The following is an 18,627-nucleotide window of genomic DNA, read 5'->3' as shown; positions in this document are numbered from 1 at the left end:
GCGAGTCGGTACCGACTCGCAATTTGGGGATGAGCATCGCGTTCGGCCTTTTGCATGCCGCAAACTGCGTTTTTCGCAGTTTGCGACATGCAAAAGGCTTCGTACATCTGGCCCTTAGTCTTGTGTGCTTGCAGTGTGTTTCCAATACGCATCTGGGCTGGGTGACAGCTGGACTTTGAGCATTCCCTCTAGACAGCCACACACAAAGGGAGCTTAGGTGGGACTGATGGCCTATCCACATCCTCATGGGCCATCCTGGGCAGGATGGAAGGGAGGAGCTGACACAAAGGGCTGCATATCCCCCTGTAGTTAATCTGGAGCAAGGGCAGGAGAAAGGACCTCTGTGCACTTCAAAGACCCTACTTCGAAGCCACCCCCACTTCAAAGTCACAACCAGGTATAAGTACTGGACCTGTGATCATACAAACTTAGTACACTGCAAGAACTGTGAGGAACTCTGTCACGAAGAAGGAGTGCTGTCTGGAAGAACTGCTTTTCTGCTGTCCTGCCCTGCTGCTTTCTGCCTTGTGCCCTGTTGAGGAAGGACTGCACCCATCTAACTTGATCCCAGAGTGACTCCAAGGGCTTGCTGGTTTGCCTTCTGTTTTCAGCGACACAAAATACTTCCAACTCACCTGCTAGAACTCCTGGACCCATCTTCAACCAGCTCCTGATCCCCAGGAGGTGCATCTCCTGTCCTGGGCCCTTGTGAAAGTGTTTTTTGGGGTCCTGAATTCAAGTTTCTGGGCTTTTCGTGATCGCGAATGGACCCATTTTAGCTGGATCTGCACCACTTGCTCGATGAATCAGTGCAATCCACCACAAGTTGGTCTCTCCACACAGCATGCATTGCTGCTGGTAACCAGGAGGGTCCATTCTTTGCACTTGCAGACCACCACCATTGATGCTCTCCTTGTTCCCATTGAACTTCTTCCCTGCTAACATGACTGTTGGTTCAATTTTGAGGAGGTAAATCTTCAACAGGACTTGTCTGGGACTGTATCTGACCCGTGCTCAATCATGGTTGGCCTGAACTTTTAGATTTAGCCCAGTCTGGTGCGACTAGATAGCGTTTGTATAGTGCCATACAGTGGCTTGGTGTACAGTACCCATCCACATCCAAAACCATTTTGAATTCTAAATTCTCCCAGATTGGCATTTTCAATTTTTTCTTAAAATCATGTTTCTCACTGGAGAATCTACTTCTGCACCTACAAGAATGGTATTTGTGCTGACCAATCGTGAGGGTTATACTGTTGCCCAGCGCCACCAGAAACCCAATTTTAGAAAACACTCTTGTAAACATCACCCAGATTTATCATGACTCCACTGCAAAACCCCACTTGGAAAACAGTAGCCTGTTTCCACATTCAATCTCCCTCTTCATGCACAACACCCTGCAAAGCACCCATTCAGTTCATTGCTTCATTGCACTATAGGAGGGTCATTTGATGTAAGTCACATACATAGCTACTCCCATACATAAATTAGTCTGAAACTACAAAAGAAAATGCTAGAAAAACAACTTAGGCCATATGAGTAAGATTTATACTCAAAGGGGTGAAGAATATACAAGATACATGTAAGGAGGGCAAACACTTTTTGTATGTTAATATAATTTGCTCACTTGACTTAGGAAACACATCCTATTACATATCAGTAGAAGCAAACATGCCTTTACCAAATAGTTAAGTTCAAAAACTCTTATCCCACATGTTAGATTATCTATTTCTAAGAGGGGCTTCTTATCAGTGTTTGGTTAGGCTCTGGGGAGCCTTACATTCTAAGCACCATGGTGTATCGAAAAGTATGGCCAAGAACCTTGGGTAATATGAATATGAAGCAGCAGTGATTCATGCAGCTGCTTAAACTTTACCACTCATAAGGACAAACAATGTAAGAAATGCAGTTAATGCAATCATACCGCCGCCCGCCTGGCGGGAACCGCCAAATGACCGCACCGCGGTCAAAAGACCGCGGCGGCCATTCTGGCTTTCCCGCTGGGCCGGCGGGCGACCGCCAAAAGGCCGCCCGCCGGCCCAGCGGGAAAGACCCAGCAACGATGAAGCCGGCTCCGAATGGAGCCGGCGGAGTTGCTGGGGTGCGACGGGTGCAGTGGCACCCGTCGCGATTTTCAGTGTCTGCAAAGCAGACACTGAAAATCATTATGGGGCCCTGTCTGGGGGCCCCACGACACCCGTTCCCGCCATCCTGTTCCTGGCGGTAAAAACCGCCAGGAACAGGATAGCGGGAAGGGGGTCGGAATCCCCATGGTGGCGCTGCAAGCAGCGCCGCCATGGAGGATTCCCTGGGCCAGGGGTAAACCGGCAGGAAACCGCCGGTTCCCTTTTTCTGACCGCGGCTTTACCGCCGCGGTCAGAATGGCCCAGGAAACACCGCCAGCCTGTTGGCGGTGCTTCCGCGGTCGTTGGCCCTGGCGGTTGGTGACCGCCAGGGTCAGAATGACCCCCTAAATCTTAGAAAACACACATTGGCAAGTAACTGAATTCAAGAAAGAATTTTAATATATGCAAAATAAGCACGAGAAGCTCGTAATGACCAAATTAACGTAAAGTACTAATTTCTTACTGAATGCTTGTAATTTAAGAAACAACTATGAAGATAATAAAATGTGTTCAAAATGTAGAAGTCAACAGTGTTTTACCCATAAGAATATATGAGTCGCAATCAGGATTAAGGATTTAAAATAAAGGACAGAGAGGAGGCTAGAATGAAAAACAATGGAATAATTGGCCAAGAGAAGATCTGAATATAGTACAACTAACGTAAGAAAAAGAGTAACATGGCAGTACACACTTGCACACAGTACTTCATTTGTAAACAAAACAAAAAAAAAACTAAGGCCAGGGCATTTCTCTGGAGGCCACTGTGGCCTGCACCAAGCCTGGCCCCTGCCAGTGCTGCCAGTGTTAGTGGCAACACAACTACTAACCACTGCACACCTATAAGTGTGACAATTCAGATTATGCCAGGCCACTCAAAGCTATAATAAGGGTGTTAGTGGCAGGTATTACATTTTTAATGTACATATTTATTAAACACTGTTGTTGTGCTCATCTCAAAATTAAACAGACAACACCACCATGTGGTGGACTGTTACTAGAGCAGCTGCCATCAATTAAATCAATCAATCAATAGTTTATTCGGTCTAAATTTAGACCATTTAAAAATTTAGAAATAGTCGTACATACAAAAAGATAAAAATCATAAACCATCGCATAAAAAGAAGCATTGAAAATTATTACACTGCTTATCAGAAAGGTTCATAGTGCTACATAAAAAAGTTTCATAAATAATTAAAACAAGACTTTTAAAATGATATCTAAATCTTACCCTATTGCAAGGTGCTAAATGCTAAAATAATGCAAATCCGTTTGTTACTAGAAGAGCGTATAAAATTATTCTGAAACAAATTTATACATAAATTAAATCATAAAAACTTCATGCAATAGCTCCTGTTTATAAAAGTTAGAAGTCAGGAGTCAGACGATGTAAAAGGGTACCCTAAATTGGCCAGTTCTCTTAAGTAGATTGGTCAGATAAATTGCGTCTTGCCATTTATAAAATAGTATATATTATATGCTAAGGAACTATAAGTCACTTTGATTGGGGTAGCCCACTGGGCAACATACACAGACATACAGTCTGATATCCTCAATAGATCACACTGATAGTTACATTTAAAATCCCAATCTGTTGTAACAGGGCACTAGTCCGCTAACTTCTGGACCATTCTTCAACCGGTGGATTAAGATCTATGATAATCCTGTTACGGATTGTCCATGCTGCTGCCAAGTATTTGGAAACAGAGCTCACTATCAGCATGGAAGTGTCATATTTACATATTCTATATACACTAGTTCGGTTTTGTGTTAGCAGTGTTTTGCACAGAGGAATGATCCACTTTCCTCGTGGGCTTTTGTACAAAGGACAGAAAAATAGGACATGCTCAGAAGTTTCCTTGCATAGATGACAATTTATACATTTGTCAGACATAGGACTATTGGACGACCAGCGAGCCGTGAAGCTGTTGACCGCCAATGTTCCGTATCTGAACTGCAGTAGTAAAGAACGCTCTGGGTTGCGTCTTAGGGTCTGGGACTACAACTCCCACAATTCACCTCTTCAACCTATGGAGCTTTTTACAACAGTTGCTCCCAAATTCTCCAAACTTATGGATCTTCTTCTAGAGGTGCTTTTTGGGTCCTTGACTTGTTCACAAACTTAATCCAAGGTTCCAGAAGCTCTGAGGTGTTCCTTGGGAGTTGGGACTACAGTTCTCAGAATGAACCTGGACAGAATCCTCAAATGGCCACTGGACGCTGGTCACCTGGGCTCCTCCAGCAGGACTTGATGCAGGGGACTCTAGTCAGCTCCTTTGTACCTGTAGCTTATAGGGAGTCCACTCCTGGAGTTGCAGAAGCAAGGCAAAGTCATTTTCTTGGTGAAGCCCAAAGTGTGCAGCTGGTACAGTCCTTGTGAGTGCAGTTCTTCAAGTGCAGACGAGGGGTTTAGCAGGGCAGTCCTTCTTCTCCAGTATCTTCTTCCAACAGGGATCTGAATTGTGTGGCAGCTCTGCTATATTTATCCTTGCTCCTGGGGTGGGAAGCGGGGGTGTTTCTGTCCAATGGGGGCAGGCCCTCTCGGATGACCACTTCCTGTGAAGTGTGGTAAAAATAAATCCTAGAAAGCAACTTTCTTAAAAAATTCAATTTGGCAAAAATGCATCCTTGGAGGTCAGATCTGGCTGAGTCTACCCACTGATGTGGCTAAGGGCCAGATGTATAAAACCTTTTGCATGGCGCAAACAGCGAATTTCGCTGTTTGCGACATGCAAAAAGCACATCGCGATGCTCATTCCCATTTTGCGAGTTGCAAATAGGAAGGGGTGTTCCCCTTCCTATTTGCCATTCGCATCGCGATGCAGAATTGCTTTGGGACCGCGAATGCAGTCGCAAAGCAATTCACAGTTACCACCAGTGTCACACTGGTGCTAACCCATTCGCAAAAGGGAAGGGGTCCCCAAGGGAAGGGGTTCCCATGGGTCCCCTTCCCCTTTGTGAATGGCACTGCCTGCTCTGAAAAAATGAAACAAAAACGTTTCATTTTTTCGTTTGTATTGCAACTCGTTTTCCTTTAAGGAAAAAGGGCTGCAATACAAAAAAAAACTGCTTTATTTAAAAGCAGTCACAGACATGGTGGTCTGCTGTCTCCAGCAGGCCACCATCCCTGTGAGTGCTGCGAATCGCAAGGGGGTCGCAAATTGCCCCAAGTCTCTCTTAACACACTCCTTCCAGCCCCTCTCCGAACCTAATCAGTGGGGCTCCCATCTGTCTGGGGAGCAGGAAATGGGAGAGGTCCAGTTTCTAACCGAAGTTATTTACCCTCCTTTGAAGACTGGTTTGGCTATTCCTCCCTCATCCTGCTCTGCCATCAGCTGGAGCAGTTTCCACCCACCAAATGGTTCCTTTATCTCAGCCCAGGCCACTTCACACTTCATTAAGTTAGCCTGGCTCAGACTGCCAGATGCTGACCACTCATGAAAGGGCACTATGGGGCTGAATTTGGTAACTTTCAGAAAGAGTTCTGAAACGCATTCCCTGTGCTAGTTATATTAAATTCAACATTGGAAAGTTGTTGGATTTATTATAACATTTAATTTGGTACCAAACTTGCTATATTTAGCTAATCTCTATTGAAAATAAGACTTTATTATTTTAAAATAAAGTATCCCAAAACAAATTTGGCTGTTTTTCCCTCAGCAGGGCTTTTAAATAGGGTTGCAGCCACAGGGGTGGAGGCTCCAGCAGGGCTGGGCCAGTCTAAATTTTTAGTTGGCTCCCCCAAAACAGGGGTCCCCTTATGTCAGTAAAAATGTTTACTGGGGCTGAATATGCAGAACACTGAGGAAATGCAGGGATTAACTGTGCAGTTGATTTTACTGAAGACAAAAGGGCTGTGTTTGTCTTCTTTCCGTGGCTGGCTCTGCCCTTACGGTTACAGGTGTTTGGCTCCTCTCATGATATGCTCACAGAGAGCAACAGTTCAGAAAGAGTTTGTTTCACTTACACTACAGTGAAACGTGGGCATGCCTGGACATTATGACAGGAGAAGCTGGCCTGCTTCAAACCCGGCGAGTCTGCAAGTGCTTCTGGCTGAGAAGTAGAATTGCCAGTTTGCACATTAGCTGGAAAGACATAAGGGACTAACTGATAACATAATTTGAGGCACCACATCACACAGGGAAGTGCGTGGAAAGGCTGGTGCTGCCCCTTGGCTGGCTAAAAAAAGCTATCGAAGACACATGATTGTATATTTGCATTTCTAGTGCCCTTTTTCAACTCCATAAAGCGAGACTTGTTTACACATTATTTTAGATTAGGAACATAAAATGAGTGCAGTGACAGTGGCATATAGAGGTTTGATTTTTCGTAATTACACCTTAGGCATAGTGTACCCTCTGGAAGTAGAGGAACCTGGGTGTAGCACAGTAAAAAGGCCCACTGTTAGCTGCCATCCTGACCAACAGCAGCAGCGCCAGGAAAATAAACAGTCACTTTATGCTGATATTAGGCGTATTGTTGATGGGTGTGTGAGGAAGTCCAGTTTGATTCAGATTTGCCTTGCGACATTAATACTCATTGCAGGACAGATGAGTCAGCCAAGACAGAGCAGAGGCCAAATCTCTGAGGCTGCACACACATTTTTACATTTACCTGCTTAAGGCTCCCTGCAACACTGTACCCTGTGAAAATAATTTCTTGTGATTTAGGGCCTGATTATGAGGCTGGCGGTCTTGAGACCACCAGCCTCAGGGGGGTGGTGGCCAGGACCACTTCTGCTGTGGAGGTCTAATCACCACATTATGACCCTGGTGGTCAGACCGCCAGAGTACCGCTGTCTCCACTGGATCGGTGATCCTGATGGTGGCAGAGGTCGGAATCACAGTCCTGCTGATTATGACCTGGTTCTCTGCCAGCCTTTTCATGGCAGTATCACAGCCATGAAAAGGTTGGTGGAGAACAAGTGCAATGCTCCTGACATGGGCAGTGCTAGCGGGTCCCCTTGCCCAGCACCTGACATGGGTAGTGTAGGGGGTCCCCCTGCCCAGCACCCTCGCAATGCTCATTGTCTGGTTTGCAGAGAGTGAGCATTGCAAGGGTGCTGCTGCACCCTGTGGTGGCAGCATTGCTGCCTGCTTGATCATGAGCTGGCGACAATGCTGCTGCCACTTTCCTGCTCGGCTGACGGGAGGAAACTCTGGTTTCTGCCATGAGCCCAGAGTGAAAGTCATAATGTGCCCAACAGGGAGGTGGCCAGCATGGGGGAAACCTCCCTGTAAGAAGTTTAACGGACAGGTTATCCTGTCCACCGAACTCGTAATGAGGCCCTTAATGGCAGTCAAGCGGCAATCCTATATGTCAGGTGTTCCAAGGGCTGATGTTTCAGATTACCATGGCCTGCAGCCCTTTCCGTAGAAGCCTGTGAATTGAGGACCTTTTTATAAATGTAAGATTGTTGTCTTAATTTAATGACATTGGTCATGGCATCTGGGAGAACTTTCTCAGTTTCTGAATGGCTTAATCATTATGAATTGACATTGCGCTGTGCATCTTTAAAATGTATATTTTAATCCTGCAGCAGAGCTTGTAAAAGATCTCAAATATTTGCTGCTAACTTAAAACATTAATTTGAAAATAATTGTACTGCTTAACACTGCATTTAGTGTACTATTTCCTCATGTCTGTCTTTCCTCGTTTAGCACACTACATATGATGTTTCTCACCTACTTTCCCTTGAAAATCACTTTTTAGGTATATTTCCTTCCCCATTTATTGACTGTCGCTACAATGTATCTGTTCTCCATGCCTCCTCTTCTTAATTCTAGTTGGTCTCTTCATTCTGTGAGAATGCCTCACTTCCCTTGCAGTCTTATTTTGATATTCTTTACATATTACTAGTCACACTTGACTACCCCCTTTTTCACTTTATGATAATTTTTCACTCCCTCCTTTTCTCTCCCAAACATGTCCTTCCTTTCTGTCTTCAGTTTTCATTTCCTTCTTTTCACTAAATCTCTTCCTTTCTTTACCTCCTTGCATCTCATCCCTCTCTCATTCTCATTGCCCTCTATGTGACACACATACAAACACATACACTCAAGTAATCAATCAGCCATGACTCCTTTACTGTTCACTTCATTTGGCCCAATTTGCTAACTGCCATTTAATGATTAAATCTTCCTCTCCATCTTTGCCCTTCACTGTACCTTTTATCATCCATTTTCTGTGTCTTTTTTCCTCTTTGGCTATGCATCGTACTCTGGCCCATATTTATGAAATGTTTGCGCTGTCTTAGCATAATTTTTTTAAGCTCAAGCGACGCAAACATAACTCCATATTTATATTTTGACACTAGACCCATCTAGTGTCAAAATTTAGGAGTTAGCACAATTTTAAGGGCACGCCAAACCACCTTGTGTCTCATTGCGACAATGAGATGCAAGGTAGGTGTTCCCTTCCAAAACATGACGCTAGCCCTCTAGCACCATATTTAACTACCAACTCAAAAATTACGCAAACCAAGGAAACTGACTTAAAAAATGGCGCAAAGTCTGATTAGCGTAAAATTTTAACCCCTGGTCAGACCAGGAGTTCAAAAGAGGCCCACACACCACCACTCAAGAGAAACACACAGAAGGAGCTTTGGACACCTCCAGGACAACATGGAAGTGGTACTGCTCTAGGTTGTCACATGTCACAGACGTCAGCGAAGACAGCAGGTCCTTCCACCACCACTATAACCACCCTAAACACCACCACAGCAGCCACAACTGCAGCACAGAAGGCAAGAGAGGATCTTCAGACAGCGGATAACCATCCTTGGACTGAGGGAACAAGATGAGATCCAGATGTACTGACTGAACCGGGAGTCCATTGCACACCTGCGGCACCATATTGCACCACACATCACAGCAAGGGTGCAAACTCCCAATAACATACCACCCTTGACCAAACTACTTGCTGTCCTCCTTATGCTGGCATCTGGATCTTTTCAGATAACGGGTGCACAAGTGGCTGGTATCTCCCAGCCATCCTTCTCGGTCTTTCTACCTAAGGTCCTGGATGCTATCATATGTCTCACACCCTACCACATCAGCTTTTCAAACAACCAGCATCTGCAGCAGAAGACCAAGCAAGGTTTCTATGAAGTTGCTGGGTTTTCCCATGCGCTGGGTGCAATGGACTACACCCATGTTGAACTGGTGTAAACTGCAGCAATGGAACACCTATATAGGAACCGCAAGGACACACATTCAATCAATGTGCAGGTCATAGTGGACCACTGTGGGCTCTTCACCAACATGCTTGCTAAATATCCCAGCAGCGTCCATGATGCATACATTTTCGACATTGCACCATCAGTGAGCGGTTCCAGGATGGCCAATACGGCAAAGGTACACTCATAGGCAAGCCACCATACAAATCATAACACACACAACACACCAACCATCTAGAACAAATAAGACAAACACCAGACTAATTACACATGGGCAGGGCTACATAGATGTACAGGCAACAACACATATGCATTATGCCACGCTACAGTGCATACATTGTACTTTACAAACACATACACCCATATGTACATAACACAGCCGTACCCTGACTGGCACACCATGTGTGGACAGGTGGAGCCAAGTCCCCTTTGCACACAGATGCTCCTCACAAACCACTACAAGTGTCCACAGGTTGACAACTAGATACAGATCACACAAACACATTACACCAAACAAAGAGGCAGCCAGGAATGTCAATGGCATAGGCCATGGTGATTTTGAGAAAATCACATATAGGCACAGTCCCATGTAAATCATGATGAGCAAACCTCTGGCAGAACCTAAATCAAATCCACCCAACTGGTGCTATAGCCAACTTCATATCATCTACACATACCTGACATACCTGTAGTGTGCACATACACCTGTCTGCTGCATTGTGTTTCACACATACAAATACAACATCATCTGCCATTAAAGATCACATGGCAGAATCATGAGAAATGGGGAAGCACCTACTCCAGTGCCAACTCACATGCACCCCTAGTGCCCCTTAATACCACCATGTCTGTTCCGTATACCGGAAATGGTCCACCATGGTGCAGAGTTTGTGAAAAAACTATAATAATCATGGATGCCATAGTAGGCCTCAGTAGGAGTATAGAGGACATACCTGACCTAACATGCACCGTACTAAGGGACCCATGTGAAAAATAACTCCCAAAGCCTGCACTATGCATGTGTAGAAAGTGTCTGTGGGAAATCATGTGTTGGAAGCTGGGAGATAATACTGCACCAAAAGACATTATCCTACTAATGCGTGATACACACCCTCATACACTTGATGGTTGCCACAGGCATCATCTGCCACAAAGTCTCACACTGCATGCGTAGTGCCATACAGTAACATGGAGGCATAGTCTGGCTTTGTAGGGCAACTATGGTGTTTCAACATCTGACACCATTGTGGTGCAAGGAAGTGGTAGGTTCCATTTAACAATAGAACACTGCTTCAAATATGGACTACACAACACATTTTCCTAGTTTATAAGCATCATTTTGGGATTAACATTAAAATTCCCAGACCCTTGAGCCACTATCAGATTGCCATGTCCATCATCACAGTCCAATGAAACCATTTCACAAGAACAGAAACATACACTATACTACATGCAAGTCTGTGTCACCACTCCAACTAAAACTAACAACTGCCATGGTATGTTCCAAACCAATATCAAGCTTTACCAACACATCTATCTTTCCTTTGCAGCTGATCAAGGGTATGGCATACAGTCGTGGGTAATGTCTCCATTTGCCAAGTCGACAGCGGTGGAAGAGCGGGCCTACAATGAGAGGGACAGGAAAACACGCAATGTGGCGGAGAGGACATTTGGTCAAGGTTCAGGTGCCTGGCCCTGACAGGAGGAAGCCTCTTGTATGCTCCACCACTCGTTTACAAAATAATTCTGGCATGTGCAATCCTCCACAACATCTGTGTCAGAACAAATATCCCCTGGGATGACCAGGTTGATGTCTCCAATGAGGAGGTGGATGATGATGGAGCAGATAATTTGGAGGGGGAACAACAGAACACGGCTACAGGATTTCGCAGGAGACTTCACATTGTTGAGAACTTCAACACATAGTCACTATACTAAAATAAAATAGTTTGTACCTAATTCTCCTTGGTCTACTCATTCTCCACTACAAATACCTTTGGAATGTGATTCAAATCTCAGTGAGCAGGTAAAAAACACAAAGGTGATAAGTATGGTAGCAACATTGTTTGTGATATAAGAGGGCCTACTGCCTCAATCTCACATATCGTGACACACAATTCACGGGCATGTGACTCCTGAAGGCCTAGATCCATGCACCACTACATATATTGTGCGGTCAAGTGGTCAAGATGCTAATACCTAGCCCATTTATCACAACAACACCATGCCTAACAGGATGTATGCAAGGGGGGCACACATAAGGTAAGGGCTGTCAACAAATAGATATTAAGTAATGTAGGAACAGAACACTGTCACAACTCATGGTGATTGTAGCTTTGCCTGCATGGTACATGTGTGACATCATTGGTAACTATGGACCTTCAGTTAATGTCCAGGGATTGTAACCAATGTCTGATCCTGCACAGTGTATCCATGGGATGATGTCCTGGCACTGCCATTGGGCACAACCCTGCCACATGGTGGAATGTACCTCACATACGGCACACACACATTGGCTGTGGAGTGCGTAATGGGTTGCCAGACAAAATATGCAGCTATGGGTGCAGAATCACTATCCAAACACATGACCCATTGTCAGGATGTAAAGATTTATTCGAGCAATGCACCACCAAATATTTCTCTGGGTCGAATGTAGTCAGGGTGTCTTACACTCACTATGTACATGAGGTGCACACTTGTCACACAAATCTGCTGACTTGACACATGCCTAGAGCCAATCCAGATAAAAATGTGAAGACTGATGTACAGGTGTACGTACTAGGTAGCAGCAGGTTTGCCAGTATCAACAATGCTTGAAATGTGTCAGCATTTTTACCTAGTATGCTCTGTATAACAACAGCACATAGCACTGCACACCACTCATTGTCACTTATAGGACCGAACAAGTGCACGGTAGCAACAGTAACAATATAGCCCATACCTGTTTTGGGCTCCAACACTACAATCAGGTGTGGGATGTGCTACCATGTCCAGCATTGTTAAATAATGTCTGAGACACAACATCAGACAGAGTGGGAGTAGGCCTAGCCATATATTTTGCATTTGGCTAATGAACAGTACAACATTGATATGATTTCACACCTCAACATCATTCAGTTATGGTAAGAGTTACCTAGGTTGTGGCATGCTAGAAGAAATTCATGCCCATGTTCAATGGAGGATGTGGATGGACAGTTCTGAGACCCCCAAAGATACTTGCAAATTCAACACGGGAGGTCACTTGGAGACAACACAAGTTCTGTGGCAGGTGTATTGTCATGTATGCGTGGCACTCATTACATCTCACGAATACCGTCAATAGAACTGTAACTATCAAGTAGCTAATAGTAGGAGATGTGTACATCTACAAATTACATAAGTCACATGTTGCATCATGTCCATGTATGTCCAGACAATGTTGCTGTAGAAGATGTGTACAAAGTGCAAGCTGCCTAAAGAATGGGAGCAATCTAGGAGACAATACATACCTTACCAGTAATTGAGGAAAACATGGAGAAAGGACACACATAGACCAATACTGACTGTACAACACATCGATGTCAACAGTTAACATATGTACAGAGAGGGTAGCCAGGTCAGTACATAACCTATTCATGTTTGCCACTAGCATACCAAAGGTATTTGCCCATCACATGCCACCATGACAGGAGGCAGTGACAGACAATACCATCCACATTTCCAATATTGAAGTCACAGCGGATACACAAGCCCTAAAAAATCTGAAAACGATTAAGGACATCAAATAATGAGACATGTCCTACATGTGCAGGCACCCGAGCTCTACACATGAGAGGGGAAGGCTGACATGAAGTACCACAGAGGAAAATGTGATATCCTGATCTGTCTGACCACAATTGTGCATGTGTTTATATGCTGGGGAGTGTGCATAGTTCTGCTGGGTAGCAATCATGAAGAGTCTAGATCCCTGCTGAATAAGCCCACACACCACTGCTTTAACTACATCAATGTATGACATTGTCAGGGGCCTGATGCAAGTGCACAGGGGGCTGAGTAAACTGGAGCACCATTAGCCATTGGTTTGTGTTGCATACAAACTCACACAGTGGTAATGATGAGTTGGCTGACATCTATGCCAGACTGCAACACTGCTACACAGTGGTATGCCATTGTATGTGACAGTCATAACAAATATGATGTCGACAAATGTGAATGCACAGTTGGAGGCATACATACATATACCACATATCTCAGCACACAGGTACCACTATAATGACTCAGGCATGGTAATGTGTATGGATTCTGAACAAAAGGCAACCTAGCACAAAAATAAGGGCATATGTATCATAAGATCAGTGACTGAAAGAAATTACCTTCACATGTGTTCCGACGTACAGAAACATAGGTGGCACTGATGTGACTCCACATGAATTTGTAAAATGCCAACATGTGTCTATGCAGGAAGATAGTAATGTGAGGTTTCACATCCCATGAACAGACCACTGTTACAGAAATTACACAACATGTCTTTACACACACACATGGCATATACCAATCTTCACTAACACATGTGTACATAACATCTCCTGCAACTAAGGTGCATGGGGAACCAAATGGCACATGTGTAGCAGGGAAACATGAAGTAAAATTCAACAACACTCCACAGAGTAGACACACATGCACACGCAAATTGCCTGGCTTAGGTAATGTCAATGCAGCCCAAGTCCACCGAATACTCTGAGTACAAATTGTCATGGTTGTCACATGCCTTTCTATGTGTTGGACAGACATAAGCAATCATATCTACTGTGTTGTAGGTATGTGCACATTTGTATCTCAGACATAACAATGTAGTCCACCCACATATTAGTATTCATACACATATGTACACACATAGCACACATGTGCCAACATGAATGTGGACACAGTTACACATGCACATATGCACAAGGTGTGAGTAATCGCATGCAACAGGCTCATAGATAAACCTATAGATTTGACATACGAATGTCACCGTAATGACATTACTGGATAGTCACGCACATGTAGCCATACCACATATACAACATTGTAGCACAGCCCAAGTGACTTGTTAAGGGAATCAGGGTGCACTCAAGGCCTACAATGCAAAAATCCATGCAATTCCGTAATTTGTAAAATAAATGACGGAAAAACTTCAACTCCCCAATGCAACGTAAGTAAAATGATGTCTGGGCCCTGAGCGGCAATTACACGTTCACACACCTCTTAACGCACCATGGTGAAAAATCAACGCATGTCCGTCATGCGTCAACATTTTTCACGCGTACACATATACCATACAATTACCCTACGCTAAAAGACACCTAGCCCCTGAACGTCTATCGCACGTCCACAGGCAATTTCACACAAAAGGTGAGAAAAAAGATGCATGACCGTCATGGGTAAAAAAAAACGCCCCATGACTGTAAACCTGACACACACTCCCAGGAAGTGATCAAACAGGACATCCTGCCTGGAAACATTGTACAGTGAGTTCACTTTCACTTTCATTTCACAGCCTTTTTGTCTGTGACTGTGTGAGGGTGTGTGGAGCTAGTGTTGTAGGAGTTTTGGAGTGGTTGTAGTCAATGTTCCCTCTAATTTTTTTCCACTGTGTGCGTCAGTGTGCGGTCTCTGTGCCCTGCAGCCAAGGATACGTGCGCCAAGAAATTGACCATTCACGCGCGCGCAGCGCATAACTAGCCAAGATCTTTGGCATTAGCCTCTCCATACCACTAAAGCAAAAAAGGGATATCATTGCTCCATGCAATTGGGCATCAAGGCAGTTTTGTGACCTGGTTGCACACCCCAAGGACATGACCTGTTAAGTGCCACCTACACCCCAGTTAGAGAAAACAGAAATCAGGAGGTTAAACCATTATGAAACTTTAATGAATACTCTCAGAGTGCTGCAGAGGACCCCGCACATCAAATACAGCCAGTTGTACAATTGGTTAACATTTACAGTTTGATGAACACACTGCTGATGAATGCCATGATGCCCCTGCCAAGATATAGGCTGAGAAATGTTCCTACCCCACCCACACACGGACTGTAGGAGAAGCCGCATCAGATTTTAGACAAGTCAGGTGCCAACGTTAGATGTGTGACATGTTTGTTTTTCTCGCCGGTCCTTGCCATTTTTCCAGTGCTGATAAACTCAGTCTAAATCAACTTTCCCATTTGAGTAGGTGACTCTCCTCTATTCTGTTTCTTAATTTGGACTTGATTGAGTTCATGAGGCTGAATCCTCGTTCGCAGTCTGCACTTGAAGCCTGGAAAGTTGCACAGATATCAACAAGCTGAGATACAACACTATAATGTGCAGCATTCCGCAGAGTGAAATTCACCATGTCTTGAAAGGTCCTATACAATCCGTTTTTTATATGCGCTGCCACCACATATTTATAATCTCTGTACTGCCGAACAACATCACCAGGGGTGTCACAATCACCCAGGACCAAGACCTTCTTATACTTCTCAACAAGTCTTTGTACATTCTCAGTCCCAAAATCAAACTGTGATTGTGTTGTTACTGTATGGAAATCAAAGCTTGTCCATTCCTTCAATTCATCTTCTGGGAACCTTCTTTCCATGTGCTCACAAAGAAGTTTAATGAAAGATTACATCGGCTCACTATCATACTCTCGGTCCTCTCTGCACAAAGCCATCAGATCTCTTACTGTGTCGCTCCAAAAGAGAGTGTCGCCCAAGTACTGTTCCTTTATTTGGGTAATTTTTGCTCTTGCATACTGTACAGCTTCAACGGTGGTCAAAGAGCTTTTCTGAAACAACTTGCACAAAGATGCAAGTTCGCCCAGAATGTCATTTAGTGCTGCAAAGGAAATATGGTAGTTTGAATCCGATAGTTTTTTGTAGCAATATTTAGCAATTGGGTCATTCTCCTCAACTCTTTCTTGATCAAAGTATTTGAGAGCAACCTCATAATTACGCAAGAGTGCACCAACAGCAAAATGCCTTGAAAGCCACTGCACCTCATTGAGTGGCCGAAAGGAGACCGCTTCACATTCAGTGACAAAAGCAATTTCGTCCAGCTTGGACTTTCTTAAAGGTGAGCGGGAGAACACAGTGTAGACAGTCCTCAGTAATGTTTACATTTCCCTGATCATCGGCACTTTTTTCCAGGCATCATCAACTCCCAAATCTTCTCTGTGCGCAACACAGTGCTGCTCAACTAGATGAGGAATGGATTGTTTGAGGCGGGTAGCAACACCATTGTTCTTTCCCAGCATCACGGATGCACCATCTGATGTAAACATGACCATTTTCATAAGGTCCAGCTTAATGGCAGTGTAGAACTCTTTTACAGCTGTAGTGATAGCCTCCGCATTGCATGCACTCAGAGTTACAATTCCCCCAAACACTGTTTTGTGCTCTGTTTCTGTTACAGATCGGAACTTGAAGTAGAGGCCTCAAGTTATCTGCTTAGCCACTCGCTATGAATAATCGGATTTCTAAGGGTGAGCCATTTTTAGGCCTACTGGCTCGTTCTGGCAAGCAGACAAAAAAAAGTGTTCTGTCCATTCAGACGGTAAATGAGCAATGAAGGTGCCTTTACGTCTTGTTGTTGTCTTGTCACATTTGCTGTGCATGATGCAGGGAGCGATGTTGCAAGAACGTTGCAACGTGCGCGCTTGCCAAAGGGGCCTGCGCGACGGGGGACGGAAAGGTGCACACGCGCCGTACAGGGAACATTGCCCGCGACCTTTAAACGCTGTTTTCATTGACTTCAATCCAGATTCAAATATGAGCATTTTCTGCAATAGGAGAGCACGACTATCGCTCTGAAAGGCTTATTTGAGCTGAGAAAGTGATAATGCATATAACAACTATGAAGTATGACAATGATGGAAAAGTTGATAACAGCACATTTTCTACTGTTCTGAAGCATTTCCTAGCTCATTAACCATTCATTTTCAACGTAAATATCACTTGCTCGCTTGTATGCTAACGTACGCCAAATGATGTTTAAAACACTCCCCGCGGCCTTTAAACGCTGTTTTCATTGACTTCAATCCAGATTCAAATATGAGCATTTTCTGCAATAGGAGAGCACGACTATCGCTCTAAAAGGCTTATTTGAGCTGAGAAAGTGATAATGCATATAAACAACTATGAAGTATGACAATGATGGAAAAGTTGATAACAGCACATTTTCTACTGTTCTGAAGCATTTCCTAGCTCATTAACCATTCATTTTCAACATAAATATCACTTGCTCGCTTGTATGCTAAAGTACGGCAAATGATATTTAAAACACTCCTCGCGGCCTTTAAACGCTGTTTTCATTGACTTCAATCCAAATTCAAATATGAGCATTTTCTGCAATAGGAGTGCACGACTATCGCTCTAAAAGGCTTATTTGAGCTGAGAAAGCGATAATGCATATAAACAACTATGAAGTACGACAATGATGGAAAAGTTGATAACAGCACATTTTCTACTGTTCTGAAGCATTTCCTAACTCATTAACCATTAATTTTCAACATAAATATCACTTGCTCGCTTGTATGCTAAAGTACGGCAAATGATGTTTAAAACACTCCCCGTGGCCTTTAAACGCTGTTTTCATTGACTTCAATCCAGGTTCAAATATGAGCATTTTCTGCAATAGGAGAGCACGACTATCGCTCTAAAAGGCTTATTTGAGCTGATAAAGTGATAATTCATATAAACAACTATGAAGTACGACAATGATGGAAAAGTTGATAACAGCACATTTTCCACTGTTCTGAAGCATTTCCTAGCTCATTAACCATTAATTTTCAACATAAATATCACTTGCTCGCTTGTATGCTAAAGTACGGCAAATGATGTTTAAAACACTCCCCGCGGCCTTTAAACGCTGTTTTCATTGACTTCAATCCAGATTCAAATATGAGCATTATCTGCCGTAGGGGAGCATGTATATCGCTCTAAAAGGCTTATTTAGGCTTAGAAAGTGATAACGCATATAAACTACCACAAAGTACAGGAATGGTGGAACAACGTGCGCGCTTGCCAAAGGGGCCTGCGCGATGGGGAAAGGAAAGGTGCGCGCGCGCTCGCGCCTTACAGGGAACATTGGTTGTAGTGTATGTAGTGTTTATTGTGGTGTGTCGTGTAGGTGTTGTATTTTGTTTGTCTCTAAACTTGTCTTTTGTATTGTAAATGTACTGTTTCTGTCTCTGTATTGTGGGGTGTTTGTCTGGGGTAGTATAGTTGTTGGGGTAGGTGGATAGGTGTTAGGTATAATTATTTTTTGTTTTGGGTGAGCTGCATTTGCAGTCCAGTATGACAGGGAAAGGGAGGATGGCGCAGATGTCA

This window comes from Pleurodeles waltl, chromosome 4_1 (assembly GCF_031143425.1).
Source record: "Pleurodeles waltl isolate 20211129_DDA chromosome 4_1, aPleWal1.hap1.20221129, whole genome shotgun sequence".
Classification (NCBI taxonomy): domain Eukaryota; kingdom Metazoa; phylum Chordata; class Amphibia; order Caudata; family Salamandridae; genus Pleurodeles; species Pleurodeles waltl.
Note: the sequence above shows the minus strand (reverse complement) of the source record.